This window comes from Neofelis nebulosa, chromosome 15 (assembly GCF_028018385.1).
Source record: "Neofelis nebulosa isolate mNeoNeb1 chromosome 15, mNeoNeb1.pri, whole genome shotgun sequence".
NCBI classification, from domain to species: domain Eukaryota; kingdom Metazoa; phylum Chordata; class Mammalia; order Carnivora; family Felidae; genus Neofelis; species Neofelis nebulosa.
This window is the reverse complement of record NC_080796.1, coordinates 67,679,140-67,698,907: the sequence shown is the minus strand read 5'-3', so window position 1 is coordinate 67,698,907 and position 19,768 is coordinate 67,679,140. Positions and strand designations below refer to the sequence as shown.

Sequence of the window (19,768 nt, the reverse complement as noted above, 5' to 3'; positions counted from 1 at the left end):
TTCTGTGAGTGAATTCCTAGTCTAGTCTGTGTCATCGATCAGGAGCAACTGACAACAATTCAGCATGTCTCGTTTTATGAAAACTTTTCTGCACTTGGCTTCTGTAACCCACTTTCCTCTTTGCTTCCGACCTTGGAGACTGCTCTCCTCGGTGTCCTTCACCGGCTCCTCCCCCTCTTCCGGAGTTCTGATATTGGCAAGGCTCCAAACCTCACCCCCTGGTGCCTCTTTTCTTTTCCAGTTACAATGACACCCAGCTAGTCTCACCCAGTCCTGCAGATGGAAACCGTCTGCGTGCTAACACCTCCCTAAATTTATATATCGATACCTTCCAAACCCTCCCTGATCAACAGACCTCTAGACCTACTTGCACACTTGACATCCTTCTTGAGTACGCGGATGGGTGTCAGCACCTTCGCATGTCCAGGACGGAACTGGTTGCCTCCTTCTTCCAAACAAGCTCCTCCCAAAGTTTTCCCCATCAGTAGATGACATCAAGTCATCATCAAGTCAAGGCTCAAAACCCTTGGAGGCAGCCTTGACTTCCTGTTCTCTCTCACGCCCACACTGAACCCAGCAGCAAATCCCCTTGGCTTGGCCTTCACGATGTATCCCGCGACTGAGTGCTTCTTCTTCTCTCCATTGCTACCACTGGTTCAGACTGCCATACCTTCACATGCTTTCCAGCAATAGCTGCCACGTCAGCCTCCGTCCCACCGTTGCCCCCTGGGTCCCATCACTCACTAGAGCAACGCCTTCCAGTGAGTTCCGGATCATACCAAGAGCAATACACAAAGTCTGTACAGTGGCCTCCACTGCCCTCCTTGTCCCAAGCTCCAAATTCACCTCCTGCTGCTCTCCTCCTTCCCCTCCTTCCCCTCCTTCCCCTCCTTCCCTTCTGTGAGGCTCCGGCAAACGTGTTCTGTGGACACACAGCCCATTAGCTCCCCTGCAAAGAAGGCTGAGCTTCGCTCAGAGTAGGCCAACAACTACCTTGCCCTCCCACCTGATCCGGGGTCTCTGTGGCTTTGAGATGACTGACTTGGAGTTAGCCCCAAGACCCTTCTCACTCGACTTACCCTCACAGCTAGCTGGGGTCTTATTAGAGCACCTCAGCCCTGTCCTGCCGAGGCTCACCCCCAGCGGTGCTGGGAGTTAGACATGTATCACACCTGATCACTTTTAAAAGTATAAACTGGAGGGGCACCCAGGTGACTCAGTTGGTTGAACGTCTGACTCTTGATTTCGGCTCAGGTCATGATCTCACAGATTTGAGATCGAGCCCGCATTGGTCTCCATGCTAGGCATGGAGCCTGCTCGGGATTCTGTCTCTCCCACTTTCTCTCCCCATGCCCCACCTCCAAAAAAAAAAAAAAAAAAAAAAAAAAAAAAATATATATATATATATATATATATATATATATATACATATACACACACACATGTTATGTATATACATATATGTTATACATGTATGGATAAACATATAGATAGATAGATAGATAGATAGATAGATGTATTATAAACTGGTTATTTTGAATTCATGAAGATACAAACAACTTTAGACGTGATATCTGCCAATTATATGGTAAATACACCTATGCACTTTTTGCCCATACATGGTACACAGGGGAGGTCAAGGCGGTGAAGACTGATGAGGTTATGAGGCAGTCTTTGGCCATTAAAACAAAGTGAGTTAACTAAATACACTAATTCAAATCAAACGGTTGCAGTACCATGTAACAAGTACTAAAGCCAGGAGGCCAAATTCAAGCTCAGACGCAAATGCAATTTAATTCCCTTGAAAACTCTTTTTGTTGTTGTTGTTGTTTATTTATTTCTTTTGAGACAGACTGCCCAAGTGGGGGAGGGGCAGAAAGAGAGGGAGAATGAGAATCCCAAGCAGGCTCCACTCTGCCAGCACAGAGCCTGGCTGGGGGCTTGAACTCGCAAACCTGTGAAACCGTGACCTGAGCCGAAACCAAGAGTAGGATGTTTAACTGACGGAGAGCCACCCAGGAGCCCCTAATTCCCTTGAAAACTCTTACTGAAACTTGCTGATCTACCTTTTGGCTTTATACCTCTGCATTTCCTCTAAAAACCTTTCAGGGAAGAACTCAAGTTTGGCCAATAAATCCAAGTTAACAACTTCAGTATTGAAACCCAAGAATCCAGCCGGCAGTCAGTAAATTAGAGAACAGTAATAAATAAATAAAGTAAATATTTGGAGGAGGCTGTAACTAACTATTGCAGTATAAATTAAAAACAAATTTACTTCCACCAATCTCAAATTGGCATTTGGGGAATGAAATAATTGAACTTCACAAGCCTTACCTTGTCTCAAACATGAATCATCCAGCATGCTTCTAAGCAGCTGTTAGTTACTATTATTCCCAGCCCATCGTGAATGAAACTGAAGTATCCTCCCGAGGTAGGGTATCTAACTCACAGCCACGTGGAAAATGGGGCAAACTTAGAATCCCAGCCAACTAATCTGTGGTTATGGAATCAATCTGCCAAATGATGCAAGATGTAATTAAATAAATGCCAAGCACATGGCACCATGCATTTAGTAGGCACTCAATAAATTTCATGGAATGAGTGAAAACAAAGCGCAAAAAAAAATCTTAAGTTCAACTATGACCCCCAATCAAATGTGCCATGCTGGGGCCCTAAAGAAAAAGGGAGAGACGTGATGTATATCCAATGTCAGCTCCATTTCCTTTCCTGGGGACAGGATCAGATTGCCCGTCAATGCATGCACATGCCTTTTCTGACCAGCTATTGAGTGAAACAGAGACAAGCAGGCTTTTCTTATGGCTCTAGCCCCCAAACTACACAGAAGTAGGAGAAAGTTCACGGACCACCAGGAAAAGGGCGTTTTTTTAACCAAGGTACCATAAACATGCTTGGGCCTTTCTTTATGCTCATTAGTTTGGTGTTTCGCTATGTCATAGCTGCCTTAAACTAGATGGCCATTATTATCAGCTATGAAAAAAAAATCATAATAAGTTCCTTCAGGAGCAAATAATTAATACAACCTATGCGTATTAGGGTCTGGAGGGTCTTTGGTGCTGACACAGGTTGGATGCCCATAAATGCCCTTTGGCCACGCCATTGAATTTCATGGCCACCCAATGAGATTTACGCAAACAATTGTTTTGGACATTCCCCTTTGGCCATTTATCTGGTAGTATGGGGGGGACCTCTTTTCACACTAAAAGCATTTCCTTGCAACTTCTACCTTATGCTGTAGAACCACGGTAATCTCTTCAACCTCACTTGGGGTGGTGGTTAGCCAAAACGGTCTTCCTTGAAGAGCAAATTGCGTTGCATTGAGATAGGGTGTACCTGCTTATCACCTGTGCTCCAGTGAACATCTTCTAACAAACCTCTCATTGGGCTAACGGGGGACCCACATGATGACAAACAACAACAACAACAAAAACCCCACTTAATTTAGCCGTTAGCCAGAAGACTTTGTTTTGTTGGGTGCTTTATTGGGAGCTTTATGGGCACTTTTTATATCTGTGTTTATAGTTTCATAATCAAGCAAATTGCTGTTAATTGATTTAGGGGGTTTTGGGGGGAACCATAAAGCAAGCATCAGGAAGTATTCCATACGGTGTGGGCAGTTTGAGAATGTGTATGAAGCAAGGGGGGACTGTTTGCAAAATAACGGGAGCATTTTCAATGGTTAGCATTTTGCGCTTTTCTCAAATCTTGTTTGGCGAAGATTAATCTAGCGGGGATTTACCGGCTCTCAAAGGAAAGCCGTAATGATCTCAGAAACGTGTTGCCTTCCAGGGCTCACCCTGCCGAGTTAGTGCTTCAAGTCTGTCCTTTCGGGGGAATGGGTGTGGGATCCCTGCTGAAGGACAAAATGAACCCAGGCCCAGCTGGCTGAAGTCCACGTGGAGAGTCAGCCTATTTTTAATCGGGCGGCTAGAATGTGACGAGTCTATGATTCTGCTTCTATTTGTGGAAACGTACAGCATCAGAGTGAAAGATGATATGGGTCTTTGCTGCCCTGCTCCTGGCCTGCCCTGACACTCCAGGGGCTCGCTGGCCTATCTGGTCCTCAGCTCCCTAATTCCCCTGGGGCAATGATCACCTTCCCTCCCCATGAGACTCTCTCTCCAAGCCTCAGGCACGGGAAAGGGATCAAATGCATGGGGCTGCCGGGAGGAGGAGGGGAGCTAACCTACATGCAATGCCTTGTAAAACCGTAGAATGGAATGCAATACAAGAGAGGAGGAAGAGGAAGGGAAGTTTTATGATGACTCTTCGGGAAAGTCACTCTCCTTCAGGCCACCTCCCAGCCCTGCAGCTGGGAGTCGCACAGAACCACCCCTGGAAGTCATCTGATCCGTCTTCGAGACTGAGCCGGTCACGGTTGAGGCTGTGGCACTTACCAAGCCGAGGATCAAGCTTGCCATTATGTCAGGGCCCAGAGGGGACATATTTATTCCTTTGTTTGGCTCCTCCAGATGATGAGCTTGCCTACTCGGAGTGAGGGTCAGCCTTCTTTGGAGGCCAGCTAATGGGCTGTGTGTCCGCAGAGCGTGGCCGCCTGGGCCTCCCAGAGGCGCTGTGGAGTCAGAGCTGCGTCCACTCCCAGGGGGAGAAACGGTCGAGACCCTGACCTACCGGGAAAGCATCCAGCAAAGCTAATGGCATCGGATTCCTGTGCTTCCCCTGCTGTTTCCATCACAGTTGCAACCTCCTGGCAGCTCCAAGTCTGCCTGTGAAAAACAGCTCCCCCGTCCCTCCCACGAGGGAGACTCCATCACTCAGAACTACCCGGTCGGGCTGCAGTGCGAGAGCCCAGGAAAATGCTTCAGTTCCACCTTATCCAAGCACACGCGTTCAGGCACCACGGAGACGTCAACTGCGTGCTGGCCAACAAGCCGCCCGCCCTTGTTTTCTATTTGTGAATTAAGGAAACTGCCCTCCGAGGGCCTCGCGGAGAGGCCCGCTGTAAATGAAGAACGTATGTTATTTTTGCACGACTGCGAAGCGTGTTCTCGCTTTCCTCTCCGCCATCCGTGTCACCCGTGCACAGACTAAGGCCATTTGCTCGATCGGATGCCACTGTGGGTGACAGGTGAGGGAAAGAAGCTGGCTTGGAGGCAGACTGACAGGTTCGTAAATTTGGTTCCTAATTTTATGCATTTATGTCTTTTAAAGGAAAGAGGGAGAGAGGGACTACTCAGAGCCATGAAATCATTAAAACCAATTCCCTTCCTCCGGCCGGCCCTCCCTCTCCCTGCGTGCGCATGTGGAACGATCTCTGCAGCTACAGAGCCATCCCACGGTATTGATCCAGATGTGGAAATTGGTATTGACTGCTGCCGCTGCTCTGTGCACTTCCCCGGCTTTTAAAGATACAGCGTATAGGTGATTTCACTTTGTGCGTGACAAGAGCTCTGGAGACATTTGCTGGAACAAACTAAATCCTACAAATTAAAAGTCAAGCTGCCTACCTTGCTCCCCTCCTTAAACCCAACGTGAGCCCAAAGAGCCCCCAAGGAGACGGTGACCACAATGAGAGCTCAGTGCCCCTTCCTAGGGAGAGAAAAGGACCCTTCGGGTGCACTTTGAGTTCATCCTTCACCGCTGGTAAATGGCTCAGTACGGCCTCAGTGTCGTTAAAGTCCGGGGAGGGTCTGAAAGCTTAACAGGAAACGCAGTCTGCTCGTCAGAGATGCTGTGTTAGTTCTCTGTTGCTGCCCTAAAAAAAGGACTACAAATGCAGTGGCGGAAAAACAGAAATGTATTATCTTACGGCTCCATAGGTCAGAGGTGGAGTTTCGCTGGACTCGAATGAAAATGTCAGAGGCCTTGGTTCCTTTCTGGAGGCTCCGGGGGAGAAGCCTGCTCATCCGGGTTGTTGACGAAATTGAATTCCTTGCGGCTGTAGGACTGAGGTCCTGGTTTTGAAAAGCCACTCACACTCCTTGCCTTGTGGCCTCCTTCTCCGTCGTCAAAGCGGGCAGTTGGAGGCCAGATCCTCCCCGTGTGGCATCTCTCCCACCCACTTTCTTGCTTTACCCTTCCATTCTTAAGGACTCGTGTGATTCAATCGGATTGACCAAAATAATCCAGACGATCTCATTTTATCCTGGCCCTTCACCTTGAGCAGGCTCTCAAAGTCCTCTTTGTCACGGAAGGTAACGAACGTATCCACAGGTTCTGGGGATCAGGACACGCATGACAAGCCATTATTCAAGCCGACACTGTCATAGCCGGTTTCCAGAGGGTCCAGAGGAAATTAAAAAGAAGCTATTGTTTTATTTTATTTTATTTTATTTTATTTTATTTTATCTTATTTTATTTTATTAACGGACAGCAATGCCTCTCCTGCCTTGCATGTGGGCACCTCCACAATGGCTGCAGACTCACACAAGGGATAGAACCATCCAGCTACTTTTACGAATACCATGTTCTAATATCCACCCTGTCTTCCCAGAGGCTAAGCTATTGAAAAAACGGTTGCTACACCTACTGGCCAATATGCCAGCTAGACTCTTGAAATAGCACAATAAACACAACGTAGTCGAGGTTCTCCGGAAGCTCACAGTGTAGAGGAGAGATAGACATGAGAGGGACAATTAAGGTGAACGTGTGCTGCCATTGTGTTCCGTGTAGGAGAGCCCGAGACCGCAGGAACTGGCAGTGCTGAGGCATCTAACTGCCTTCCAGCACCTCCTTCAGAGGCACCCCCTCCCAGTCCTATTTCACACAGACTGTTTAACCAGGATTAGAAACGAGGTCATCTCGGGCACCTGGGTGGCTCAGTCGGTTAAGCCTCTGACTCTTGAGTTCGGCTCAGGTCATGATCTCCCAGTTCTAGCGGGGCTCACATCTCACTACTGCTCCCCAGGGGACACCATGCTCTGTAGGCAGAGGTTTTTCACTTGTCGATGTTCACTTACATATTCCTAAAGTGTTCCTCTCTGTGTTCTTGAGGGGATGATCTTTCTGTAACCTTTGTTCTGCTGTAAACTCAGCCCAGGGAAAGTCTGTTTCACTCCGGCCTATGGCCACAGACCAACTCATCATCTGTGTTCAGCCCATTGCAGGCTGAGGGCCCCTTGGCTGAGAGTGTCCTGTCGGCCTGAATGGCTAATTGAGACCTCGGTGCGCTGAGCTGGTGGTCAACACTGTTCGACAGGGAGGGGAGGCCAGGCGTCATGAATATTTAAACAGGTAATAGTAAATATTAATGAAACAATTGTATCTTTAAATGGTTAAATTACTTGCCGTGCTCCAGTCCCTTTTTATTTCATCATGGCACCCACACCCGTGCCGTGCGCGAGCGCGCACACACACACACACACACACACGCGCGCGCACAAATTAGACATTTTTCATCTGTGACTCCCAATTTGATCTTTTTAATCTGAGAATCCCCCTTCTGCTGAATCGAAGCCGTTCTGAATTCATTCCTGAAGTTGAAAAAGCCTGGTTCTGCCCTGAAACATACACTTTGCAACTTGCTGGAATGTCAATGACACGCCTCAGTCTTGTCTCCTCTGATTTCATGGCACAAAGCCATGCGTGCCATCGGGAGGCCGGAAACCTTAACTGGAGCTCATGTGTGGTAATTGCTTTATTCTGCATGAACTCGTTCTGATTCCCCCAAAACAAGAGAGAAGCTTAATTTTGCAACTTTAATGGCCACATTATTTACTCCTCCGTCATTACCTGGTCAACTGCCTAGAATGTCTTTAGATAGATATTCCTCTGCTCCTGCTCCTTTGTGTTAATTTTCAACACGACATCCCTGGCTTTTCCACTCTCATTTTCCAATATCATCTCATTTGGCAGTGTCTTCCCGTCTCAACATTTTTGCGAGTTCACTCAGTCCAAACTGGGTCTCCCTTAGACTTGTTCTGTTGATCATCTTCTATTTCCTACTGCAGAATTCAGCCTTCGTTCTTCCTTCTAGTATTCTCGCGTTTGCCCGAATCATACACTTTCATTGTGCAACTCATTTTGATTTTCACACAGAGCCCTTTTATGCCTCTTTGTTTGGCTACTTACTTCCAATGGAATCATCTCCCCGTCACATTGTGGGGATGTCCGAGAACCTCATATCCTGCCGCTAAACGGAACCTTCTCTCTTCCCTCCCAACACAAACTCTCATTGTAGTCTTTCTCCACCGCTTATATGCATCACTCTACCACCTAAAACTAAATTCCTGATTTCTTTTGTGATTGAGGGACAGGAAAAAGTCTTCCAGCCACTCCCCTGTTTGCTTCCCCCCCAGCGATTATGCTAGTGACCACACCCTATCCTCCAGCATCATAGAGGAATGGAATCCTGGAAGAGAAAGATCTCTTGCTTGGGTAAATCCAATCTATCTTTTTTTTTTAATTTTTTTTTTAACGTTTATTTATTTTTGAGACAGGGAGAGACAGAGCATGAACAGGGGAGGGTCAGAGAGAGGGAGACACAGAATATGAAGCAGGCTCCAGGCTCTGAGCTGTCAGCACAGAGCCCGACGCAGGGCTAGAACTCACGGACCGCAAGATCATGACCTGAACCGAAGTCGGCCGCCTAACCGACTGAGCCACCCAGGCGCCCCAAATCCAATCTATCTTAAGGCCAATATGTGATGAATTTTTGAAACTTCTCTGCAAGCAAAGAATTTCCTCTGAATTCTATAATCACATTCTACAGGCCATCCAGAATTCACATCAATTGCATTATCAAATGTTATACATTATACATACATATATCCACCCAAAATACATGTATTTATAATATATATTATACATATATAATACACATGTATAATAAAGCAGTTGGTTCAATTGGAGACCTTGTGATTATTCTGGGGAGGAAAAGCTGTTGCAGAGATTCATAGGACCGAGAGCAACATTCTAGAAGGAGGGAAGAAATGGGAGAGAAAGCTTCTAACTTGTCTTCTCATTTTGCAGAAAAGCACAAGTCCTTATCACAAGGTCCCCACCCTAGTCCTTAATCTATGGTCCTCCCCTCTCCCCGTTCCCCTAATGGCTGTCACTCCCCACATCTTTGAGCAAACTGAGTCGATAACAACAGCAACAAAAATAAAAAGCAAATGACTTTGCCAACTAGTTGCTAATACACTAACAGTTGTGTGGCTCCAGAGGGGTCAACTTGAATTTTCTGGGTCTCATTTTCTGCATCCCTAAAAATAAAAGGATTAGACCTAGGCATGATCAGGGGTTTTAAAAACTTTTTGAAGCCAGGAAACTTTCTTCAAACAAACTCGCACACAGAAACCTCCTTTGTAAAATCGGTCGACTGGAAGCTCTCTGGTGGAGAATGGAGAGCCCAGGGTGTTTCACAAGCCGCTGTACCATTACCCCACCGGCTGCCTGCCCCCCCCCCCCCAGCCGCTTCCCTGGGGACTCCTGGCTTCCTCTCGCGCGGTTCACAAAAATCAACGAACCAGAGTCAAGTGAGAGCCGGTGTGGACATTTGGCATTTCTGTGAAAACAACGAAGCCTGGAAACGATGACCTACCAACAGTCACAGCCATACTTCACTTTATAGAATAGAAGCCCTGGCAAGTTATTTCTACCCTAACCCCCATTTTTCCTATTGAATACCATTGCATTTCCGAATTGTTGCGTCTTCGGCTCTGACCGATCTTTCTTTGGGTAGCACCTAATAGTCTTGCTTTTGCTATTTTGTTTCTTCCCCACCCACTCGGGGCCAGGTGCCTGGAGATCATGTAAGTTTCTCTCACTTTGTCCATTTGACCTTAAAGGGGGAAATTATACTTCATCTTAGTCCCCAGAGGAAAACTTCTTGAGTAAAGGAACCCTGTGTTCCCATCTTTTAACACAGTAAAAAGAAATTTAATCCTTGCAAGGGAATAATGAGACTATCTCCTAAAATACGTATTTGTTCAGTGTGAATGAAAAGATCATGTCTGTGCTTTGCAACAGTTTCAACATTTTCTGCATTTCCAGTGAGTTGACCACTTATCCACTGCATTGTCCTCTCCACTTCTGCCCTGCCTTATGTGATAGGATGAAACTACTCCTTTGAGTTATTTTAGTCACTTATTTCTGTGTTAAACAAGGCATCCTATAAGGTGTTGCAAAAGTCAATGAAACATAGTCCCTGGTTTGAAGGAGCTCCGGGTCCATAGGGTAAGACACATAAATATCTAATTATTTTGAAGCATCATGAATATAATAATGGTGGTGTGAACAGACCTACCAGGGAAACAGAGGAGGCACAGATTAATTTTGTCTTAAAGATAGCAGGACCCAGGGAAGCTTCATAGAAGAGTGACATTTCAGTCTAGAAAGATGGCTCATATAGCACCAGCATGATCTTGGCAAGGGGAAAAGTGTGTCCAGAGACACAGAAGCTCCAGAGAACAAGGCATGATTATTGATTAAGGCCCATGGTCAGGAGCGCCTGGGTGGCTCAGTTGGTTAAGCGTATAACTCTTTTTTTTTCTTTTTTTTTTTTTTTTTCTTTTTGGGACAGAGAGAGACAGAGCATGAATGGGGGAGGGGCAGAGAGAGAGGGAGACACAGAATCGGAAACAGGCTCCAGGCTCCGAGCCATCAGCCCAGAGCCCGACGCGGGGCTCGAACTCACGGACCGCGAGATCGTGACCTGAGCTGAAGTCGGACGCTTAACCGACTGCGCCACCCAGGCGCCCCAAGCATATAACTCTTAATTTCAGCTCAGGTCATGATCTCACGGTTGCGTTCATGAGTTTGAGCCCTGTGTCTGGCTCCGAACCGACACTGCAGACAGAGCCTGCTTGGGATTCTCTCTCTCCCTTGCTCTCTGCCTCTCCCCCACTCATGCTCGCACTCTCTCTCTCTCTCTCTCTCTCAAAACAAATTAATACACATAAAAAAAAAAAAAACAACCATGGTCAAATCACAGGTTACGAAGCATGTAGCCACGGACAGTGAGGAAATAAATGTTACAGGTGGAATGTGAAAATGTATCCTACCTTATTCTATTCTAAACTCAGTGAAGAAGAATTTTGACCAAGGAAATGACATAATTACAACTGTATTTTCAATAGTCCTCATATGAGATATTTTGGAGGTAAAATGTACTGCTTCCAGTTGACATATTAGAGCCATGAAGAAGCAAAAGTTAAGTCAAAGAAAATGCTGGAAAGGGTAGCTTGGATGACTGGTTAGACAGGGACGCCCTCAGAGATTGAGAAATCCAAAAGGGAGAAGTCATTTTTGGAGTTAATTGAGAGAAGTAGCATGGAGAGAGGCTAGCAAAAATAATGAAGTTGCCTTTTACGATACCTTCAGAAATGCCTATAATATATGTACAAATTTATAATATAGATAAAGTACGTAGCTTACATGTAAATTATATTACATAATTTATTTATTTACATAACACCAGTGTATCTATTACATGATGTTATATTAATATACCTGCCTTTAGTAGCTATTATACATAAAACATATAAAATAAGTTCACACTAAAGTGTGCGGAAGTCCCTGTTCAGACCTTCTGGGATGTGTTTGAACAGAGCCTCACGATGCTCAGAAGAAGTGAGATCTGGGACTCAGTGGGAAGGAGGCATCCTCCAGCATGCACCAGTACCAGAACCGGCGACAGAGCTGGTTGCCATAGAGACCACATGGGAACTCAGAGCTTGGCGAGCTGGAGCAAGGTGCCTGTGAGAAATCAAGCTACTGGGAATCTGGGGCTGCGGCCGGGAGGTCAGGTAGCACTGGGGCACCTGCAGGGCCATGGCAGAGACTGGCAGAGTGAAATGTCACCCTTATTTTACAGGATGATCTTGAAAATTAAATGAGATAAGCAAAGAAAGCAAGGAGGGGCGCCCGGGGGACTCAGTCGGTTAAGCATCTCACTTCATTCAGCTCAGGTAAGGATCTCAGGGTTGGTGAGTTCGAGCCCCTCATTGGGTGAACACAAGCCCTCCTTCAGGTGAGCCCCTCTTCTCTCTCTCTCCTTCCCTCTTTCTCTCTCTCTCTTTGTCTCTCGTGGGATTCTCTCTCTCTCTCTCTCTCTCTCTGCCCCTCGCTCGCTTGTGCCCTCTCTCTAAAAATAATAAATGAATAAATAAAAATCAAGGAACTTGGCACATACACATGCTCCACAAACACGACTTAATCTTAATCTTTTCAAGGTGCACTAGAGACCCCAAACAGGAGGCACCACAACCATTATGTCATTCTCTTTTTTTAATATTGATTTATTTCTTTTGAGAGAGAGAGAGAGAGAGCTCAAGCAGGGGAGGGGCAGAGAGAGAGAGGGAGAGACAGAGGACCCCAAGCAGGCTTCACGCTGCCAGAGTAGAGCCCTACAGGGGGCTTGATCTCATGAACCATGAGATCATGACCTAAGCCTAAATCAAGATTCAGACACTTGGGGCCCCTGGGTGGCTCAGTCGGTTAAGCATCTGACTTCGGCCAGGCCATGATCTCACAGTTTGTGAGTTCGAGCCCCATGTCAGGCTTTGCTGACAGTCTGGAGCCTGCTTCAGATTTTGTGTCTCCCTCTCTCTGTGCCCCTCCCCGCTCACACTCTGCCTCTCCCTCAAAAATAAATAAACATTTTTTTTAATTAAAAAAAAAAAGAGAGAGAGACACTTAACCAGCTGAGCCACCCAGGTGCCCCATGGGTTCTGTAAATTCTTCTTAATGAAAGTCCAACTTCCTCAGTAACTTTTCAGTAAGTTTTCTGACAAAATGTCTACTTTTCAAAGTTACGGCGACCGTAATGGATAAAATTTAACTATAAAAATGTGTTAATTCAAAAGAATTCACCATCCGATTATGATACACAAATTTAACATTACTACACATGTAGAGACCATTTATTTATCCCTGGGGGCTCAGGTTTTATGAGAGAAGGAAGTAAGGTTCATGCGACATACATGTGTTCCACAGAAAAGTTTGCAAGACTGCACCTTTCACGTTAAGTCAGAAACACCGCTCTTATTCCCAGATATTCATTCTTTCTCACTGCAGAATTTACTACAAAAGCAAATACTTGTTCTTGTTCTTAATATTTATTTAGTTAAAAAATTAACTTTTAGAAGGTAGAATTTTTTCTTCTTACATGCCTCAATATGACTATATCATGCCAAAATTCTGCCACATTCAACTACTAAGAAGACATGAAAGTTCAGGTTCACTGAACTTTGATTTCACAAGAAAAAAAAAAAACACTAAAAATTTAGGTGCTGATGCAATTAAAAAGTGTTTTATTCCTAGGGCACCTGGGTGGCTCAGTCGGTTGAGGATCCGACTTCGGCTCAGGTCAGGATCTCGCGGATCACGAGTTCAGCCCTGCATCGGGCTCTGTGCTGATGGCTCGGAGCCTGGAGCCTGCTTCAGATCCTGTGTCTCCTTCTCTCTCTGCCCCTCCCCCACTCACACTCTGTCTCTCTCTTTATCTCTCTCAAAAATAAATAAACATTAAAAAAAAAAAAAGTGTTTTATTCCCAGACAGGCATTTTAGCAGATAAGAAACCAACAAACAAAAACACCCTGCCACTGAAGCAACGCCTCTCTCTTTCTACATATTATATGTGAGTATATATGTGAATGACATGACACATACACCTATATTTATACGCATACACGCATACACAAATATGTAAATAAAGACATAGATTCAAACATTTCAAAGATGCGTTTCTAAATGGCTTACTGGTCCAAGATATGGCTGATGCCATTATGCAAATAAATATAATAATAGAAAAATAGATTTTATCCTAAAATGTATCCCAATATTAGACACAACAATGTAAGAATCAACATTTTTCTCACTTTGCAGAATGAGGTACCCTGAAAGCTGACCAATGTCACATGGGCGTGTTTTCTACTCCTGTACTCCACTTTTAGAGACAGAAAGAGACGCACAGAAATCATATGACATCTTAAAGACTGTATCAGTCTCCAGCTGTCTTATCCAATACTCTGTCTAATAACTAGAAAAATAGATGTTTGAAACTACTTCCCCCCTCCCTCCTCTTTGTTTCCTCCCCTCTCTGTACTGTTGAAGGAAGCAAGCAATGACTTGGGTTTTCCTAATACTCTAACTAGAATCATTTGCTAAAATGATGTTACGGTTCATGGAATTGCGAAGTTAATTGGATTTCGACTCCACTTAAATTACTTTTAGGAGACCAATCTCTTGGTCAAAGAGGAAACAGGTAAGTAGTCTCCAGAACTACAACTCGGATATTTAAGTGATGTCATAACACAGAACCAGCAGATTATTAGAAAATGACACGTTGATAATTATTCCTTAATTTATGGATTATGGATCCATTGACCTTAAGGAAAAAAAATACAACAGATATGCCTGCGAAACGCATCCAAAACTCACAAGGTGAATGAAACAAAAAGAAGACGATGGCTGTGTTTTTGTGTTGAAAAAATATCAAATCCCAAAACGACAAATTTTTGCTTGCTGCCTTCACAAAAGAATCGACTGCCACGTTTATTCAACTCTTTTGTGTATGGAAAATGGTCTTTCTAAAAATAAAAAAAAAAGACCTACAAGCAGTTTAATTTCTATATACACCAACCACCCTGATAAAAGAACCAGGATTTTTTTTTTATGTACGCTTAGCATTTAAGAGAAATGGTATGATGATGGTGTTTATTAGCGTGAATAATAAATTTCACAAGAGTAGATGATCAAAAGCTGATATTAAAGAACAGACTATTATTTGAATTAGCCTTAAAAGAAGGACATAGCATGAGAATAAAAAGTAAGTACAAACGTGGAGAGTTTAATTGGCAATGTTATAAAACGCACTAAAAGGAGAAATGACAAGGAAGCAGGAAGACTGTCTAGGGAGCCACTTTAGTGGTCCCAGACCTGATGAGGGCCACCGTAATAGTCTGACAAGCAGTAACAAGAGCTTACAATAAAGTGGCAGAGGACAGAGATGGAGAGTTGGAGGCAGAGGTGGAGAAAAGTCAGGGATGAGAGAGACTTGGACGCAAAATGGGCAAGAATTGAAATCTAATTGGGTTCAGGAGGTGAGAGAAAGAAAGGTATCAAAGATGACCAAGAATTTTGGGATTTGCGAAAGGTCATATCATATATCGTTTAGGGTCTAAGAAAGCCCTCAGAGTTCGTCTGGCACGATCTAGTATCACAAAGGTGAAATTTAACTCCTAGAGAGTTTAGGAAATCCACTCAAGGCCACACAGCCCTTAGTGACAGTTAGTCTAGAATCCCAAAATGTTCATACATGCTTACAAACTTGGAGAAGTTATCAAGAGAAATAACCAACCTAAGGGAGAGCACATTTAAAACAAACGTAAAAGTGGGGCGCCTGGGTGGCTCAGTCAGTTAAGCGTCCAACTTTGGCTCAGGTCATGATCTCGCGGTTCGTGAGCTCGAGCCCCGCGTCAGGCTCTGTGCTGATGCCTCGGAGCCTGGAGCCTGGAGCCTGCTTCGGATTCCTTGTCTCCCTCTCTCTCTCTCTCTGCCCCTCCCCTGCTCGTGCTCTGTCTCTCTCTCTCTGTCTCTAAAAAATAAGTAAATGTTAAAAAAACTTTTTTAATTAAAAAAATAAATAAATAAAACAAACGTAAAGGTAAAGACAGCAACAACAACAAGAAAGGATTTCATTTCGCACATGCGTACGACAAACTGACAGGTGCAGCAACTCCATCTCCATACGCTTTTCTCTGGAAGCTACTCTATGAATCACCTACTGTTATCCCCATTCACCGTGTGAAAACTGAGACCTACAGAGGTTAAGTAACTTTCCCCCAATCGTAAAGCTAATAAGGGCAGAGTCTGGGTACCAACCCAGACACTCTGACTCCACAAAGTATGCATTCTCATTTACACACTGATGATTGCAGACCCTGGCCGGGACCAGTCCTGTAAGCCCAATAATTACACATCGGCCCACCTCTTGTCATTTCCTTCTAGATGTCTCTTCAGTCACTGGTGTGCTGGAGCCAGGCTACACTGGCTCATGAGGGCTCGCTGTAAGCATCTCTTCACAACTCCACGTTCAAGGCCATCGTGCGATGGCTAGGCTGAAATCCACCACAATGAGAGTTTTTACACTACGGAAATTGGCCAACGCTACAAATTCAGGGATTTTTTTTCCTTCTTCTTCTTTTTGGAGAGCCAGTTGCTAGTCATTTATAAACCACCCCTGCCAAGGTTTCACAAATTTAAGAGTTCAGAACTGAGTCCATGTTGTCCCTACTTTGCCTAACTGGGTTCTCTTGCAGTGAACTCTTGTTTTGTGATGATGGCCACCAGAAGTCTGGTTCACGGTTAAGTATGCAATCTCGCCTCCTGTATTCTTATCACCAATACCTCTTCAGCATCATCTCCTAAATGTTCCTCAGTTGTATCCATTTCTATCCACATCTATCTTGCCACGGCCCCTGTTTACAATTCTTCCAAACTAATGGTCTACTCAACATTTTCCCTATGTCCGAACTCTCTCTCCCCACAAGGTAGCCAGTGTGTTTAAGAACACAATTCTGGGGCGCCTGGGTGGCTCAGTTGGTTGGGCGACCGACTTCGGCTCAGGTCATGATCTCACAGTTTGTGGGTCAGAGTCCCGCATCGGGCTCTGTGCTGACAGCTCGGAGCCTGGAGCCTGCTTCCGATTCTGTGTCTCCCCCTCTCTCTACCCCTCCCCTGCTCACGCGCTGTGTCTCTCTGTCTCTCAATAATAAATAAACGTTAAATTTTTTTTTTTTTTTTTTTTTTTAAAGAACGCCATTCTGATCAGGTCACTCTCTTTCGTGATTTCCCATTGTTTCTGGGTCAAGCTCAAACTCCTCACTTGGCCTTGAGTCCCTGCCTGGCCTGTCTCTGCCTCCCTCTCCCTGTCTCACATCCAACTCCCCCCTCTTCTCTGCACCCACCTTCTTTCACATCATTTCACTGTGTTCCTGCCATGCCCAGGGCCATACACGCTATTCCTTCTGCCTCTTTCTTCTCTTCCTCCCCATTTAATAAATGCCTATTCATCCTTCAAACCTCAGCTTGATGTTACTTCTTCAAGAAAACATCTCTGACCGCTCAGATTTGGTCTCATGTCTTCATTACATATTCACAGAGCATCCGCTGTACTTTTCCCACCAAAATGCACCCATGAGGGCAGGTGGCGGGGTCCATCTTAGTCAACAGTCTGTTCTCAATAGCAAACACAGTAACTTACATGTATAATGGGGGCTTGGTAAATATTCAATGAGCAAATACACTTTCAGTGAATGAAGACCGTCTTTTTATTCTTCTACTCACTCATAAAGAGTAATCCATCAAGATCCCCAGACCAGATTTTGAGGTGAGACTAGGCTACAGAGACAGTTTCAGCGTAGACGTTTCCTACATCTGAAGTAAAAACAATATAAAAATAGCAGAAGTATAGCCACGATAACCACCTGTGGACCCAGAAAATCAGGGTTAAGCGGATTATTCAATTAATGGTAGATTTGACAACTTAAGTGCCAAAAACAACACTCAACTCCTGACCAAACACATGGTAACAGGAGTGAATAAGGACCCACACCTGAACCACATTCAAATAACTGGAAACATTTCCATTTCTTACTCCTGTAAGACTCCCTGGAAAGAACAAACTCAAGATAGGATGTCACAGGGCAATTCTAGAAAAAAAAAATATCCCATCTTTGAATCTAGATGAATATGCTTTATAACACTCCCAGGGGCATTCCAGAAATATAAAATCCAGAGAGGTTCTGGAAGGACTTGATGGGGTTACTCAAAGTGTGAGCTATCTCAATACCTATGGATAGGGGGAGCACCCCATCCCTGACTGTTGACATTTCTCCCCAGAATTTGTTAGAATTCAATCTCCCACATCATTGTCAGTGATTTTGAATGTATAAAAGAGATAATACTAATAACACCAACAATCATAACTTCTATTTTTCGTAATGAGTAGACCAGAACCAACCATTCCAACTATCTTTTTTTAAATTTTTAATGTTTATTTACATTTTAGAGAGAGAGAGAGACAGAAACTGTGCGTGAGCGGCAGAGTGGCAGAGAGAGAGGGAGGCACAGAATCCGAAGAGGCTCCAGGCTCCGAGCTGTCAGCACAGAGCCCGATGCGGGGCTTGAACTCACGAACCGCAAGATCATGACCTGAGCTGAAGTCAGACGCTCAACCGACCGAGCCACCCAGGCGCCCCTCATTCCAGCTATTTTTCCATCCAACTACACATTTCAGCCTCACGGTAGTGACACACACTACTATTATTCTAATTTTACAGATGAGTCAATATGCATAAAGAGGTTGCCATTGACTCGAGGTCACTCGGTTTTCCCAAGGTTGCACGAATCTAGATGAAGCCAAAATCTCAACCCAGGCATGCCTGCTGCAAAGCCCGTATTCTTTGTCACTGCACTATAGGACCTCATCTCCTTTAGAAGCTATCTAGAACCAAACGGAAGTTTACTCAATCAGCCCGAACATGTACATGCGTGAGGAAGAAAGCAAGGATCTTTCAATCCTACAACCTTTGTGTTATAACCTGGCGTGAAAGGGATCTGCAAAGCCTGTTTGGTTGAATGCTATCATTCCCACGATCTTTCCTTTCTTTGCCCATGCTCCATTCTCCACCCCTGTGATGTTAGGGTCTCCTGGTAAAGTGGCTGGAAATCAACTGCTCGGACACACAGAGAAATACGGATGTGCTACCCACTGGGTACTTGGACAAAAATGGCAGGAGAATGGGAAAAACTGATGCCGTGGACAGTCAAGGAGCTCCTCTTCCGGACCCCTCGCGGCAGGTACAAGGCAAACGTAGCCAGGGGTCGGCCGCCTCTCCCTTTCCTTAGTTGAATCATTTCAGGAGTGAACTACACGCATCGTTAAAATATCCACTGAGGGGTGAAAGGAATGGCATGATCGTATGGGCCTTGGAAAGGTCTCTGCTTTCCCCATGCATTTTAAAGTCGAGCTGGCTGTCTTCGGAGTAGTCTCTTTTGCAGGCCAAAACGCTTATGTGTTTTGAAGAAAATGACGTGTGTTCTGCTTTGTAGTTTTACTAAACATTTCACAGCATAAACGACAGTCTTTTAAAGATGTAACTACAATTGAGATGCCTAGAGAGGAGAAGCAGCAGAGATGGCTAGCGTGGGCAGGCTCCAAAGCTTTGAGCATGACGTTCAGGTTGCAGAAGGATCAAAGGAACCCACTGGAGTTAACAGAAACATTATTTACAGAGGCAATAAAACGCATGATGCCGATATCCACGCCAATGGTCAGGTCCAATACTTGCCTACCCTTTTTTCAAGTGCATTTTTGGTAACAGCCAGAGGGTCTGGCTGAAGGGGATGTTACTTCCAGCTCTGGGTTCACTAGAAATACACATATCTGGGAGCACACGTGCCTCATCGGACGCGCCTGTGGACGAAATGCATCCGAAGACCCGCCAGTCTCGGGATCACATCCACTAGACAGTTGCACATTTTAAGGCCACAGCGCTTTTCAAATAAATTTCCAGTAGGAAACAGGGTAAAGGTGCAGGGTTTCTCATCTTCTGATTCGGTGATAAGAATGCGCTCTCACCCACTAGAGAGCTCCAAGGTAACACCCAATGACTTTTACGGCCTGGGCCTCCGGGTCACAACGACTCCCAGAATTTTGCCCTGTTTCTTTTCGTGTGTTCATCTTTTCAGCAAGACTCCCAGCCCCTCCTGTGTCATCCACCTGCTCGCAGGGGGAGAACGCCCTTCCTCTGCTTTTGATGTGTTTGCTGGGGGGGGGAGATG

At 45.1% G+C, this 19,768-nt stretch overlaps 1 long non-coding RNA gene across 2 annotated transcripts in view; it reads right to left on the bottom strand.

Moving 5' to 3' along the window:
* Positions 1 to 15,598: 15,598 nt before the first annotated feature.
* Positions 15,599 to 19,768, bottom strand: part of LOC131495253 (uncharacterized) — a 31,905-nt gene continuing 27,735 nt past the window's right edge. For both annotated transcript variants that reach the window (XR_009253859.1, XR_009253860.1), the window contains 2 exons: positions 17,270 to 17,359; positions 15,599 to 16,041 (listed from right to left, as the gene is read on the bottom strand). This is a non-coding gene — a long non-coding RNA (uncharacterized LOC131495253). The remainder of the gene's footprint in view (positions 16,042 to 17,269; positions 17,360 to 19,768) is intronic.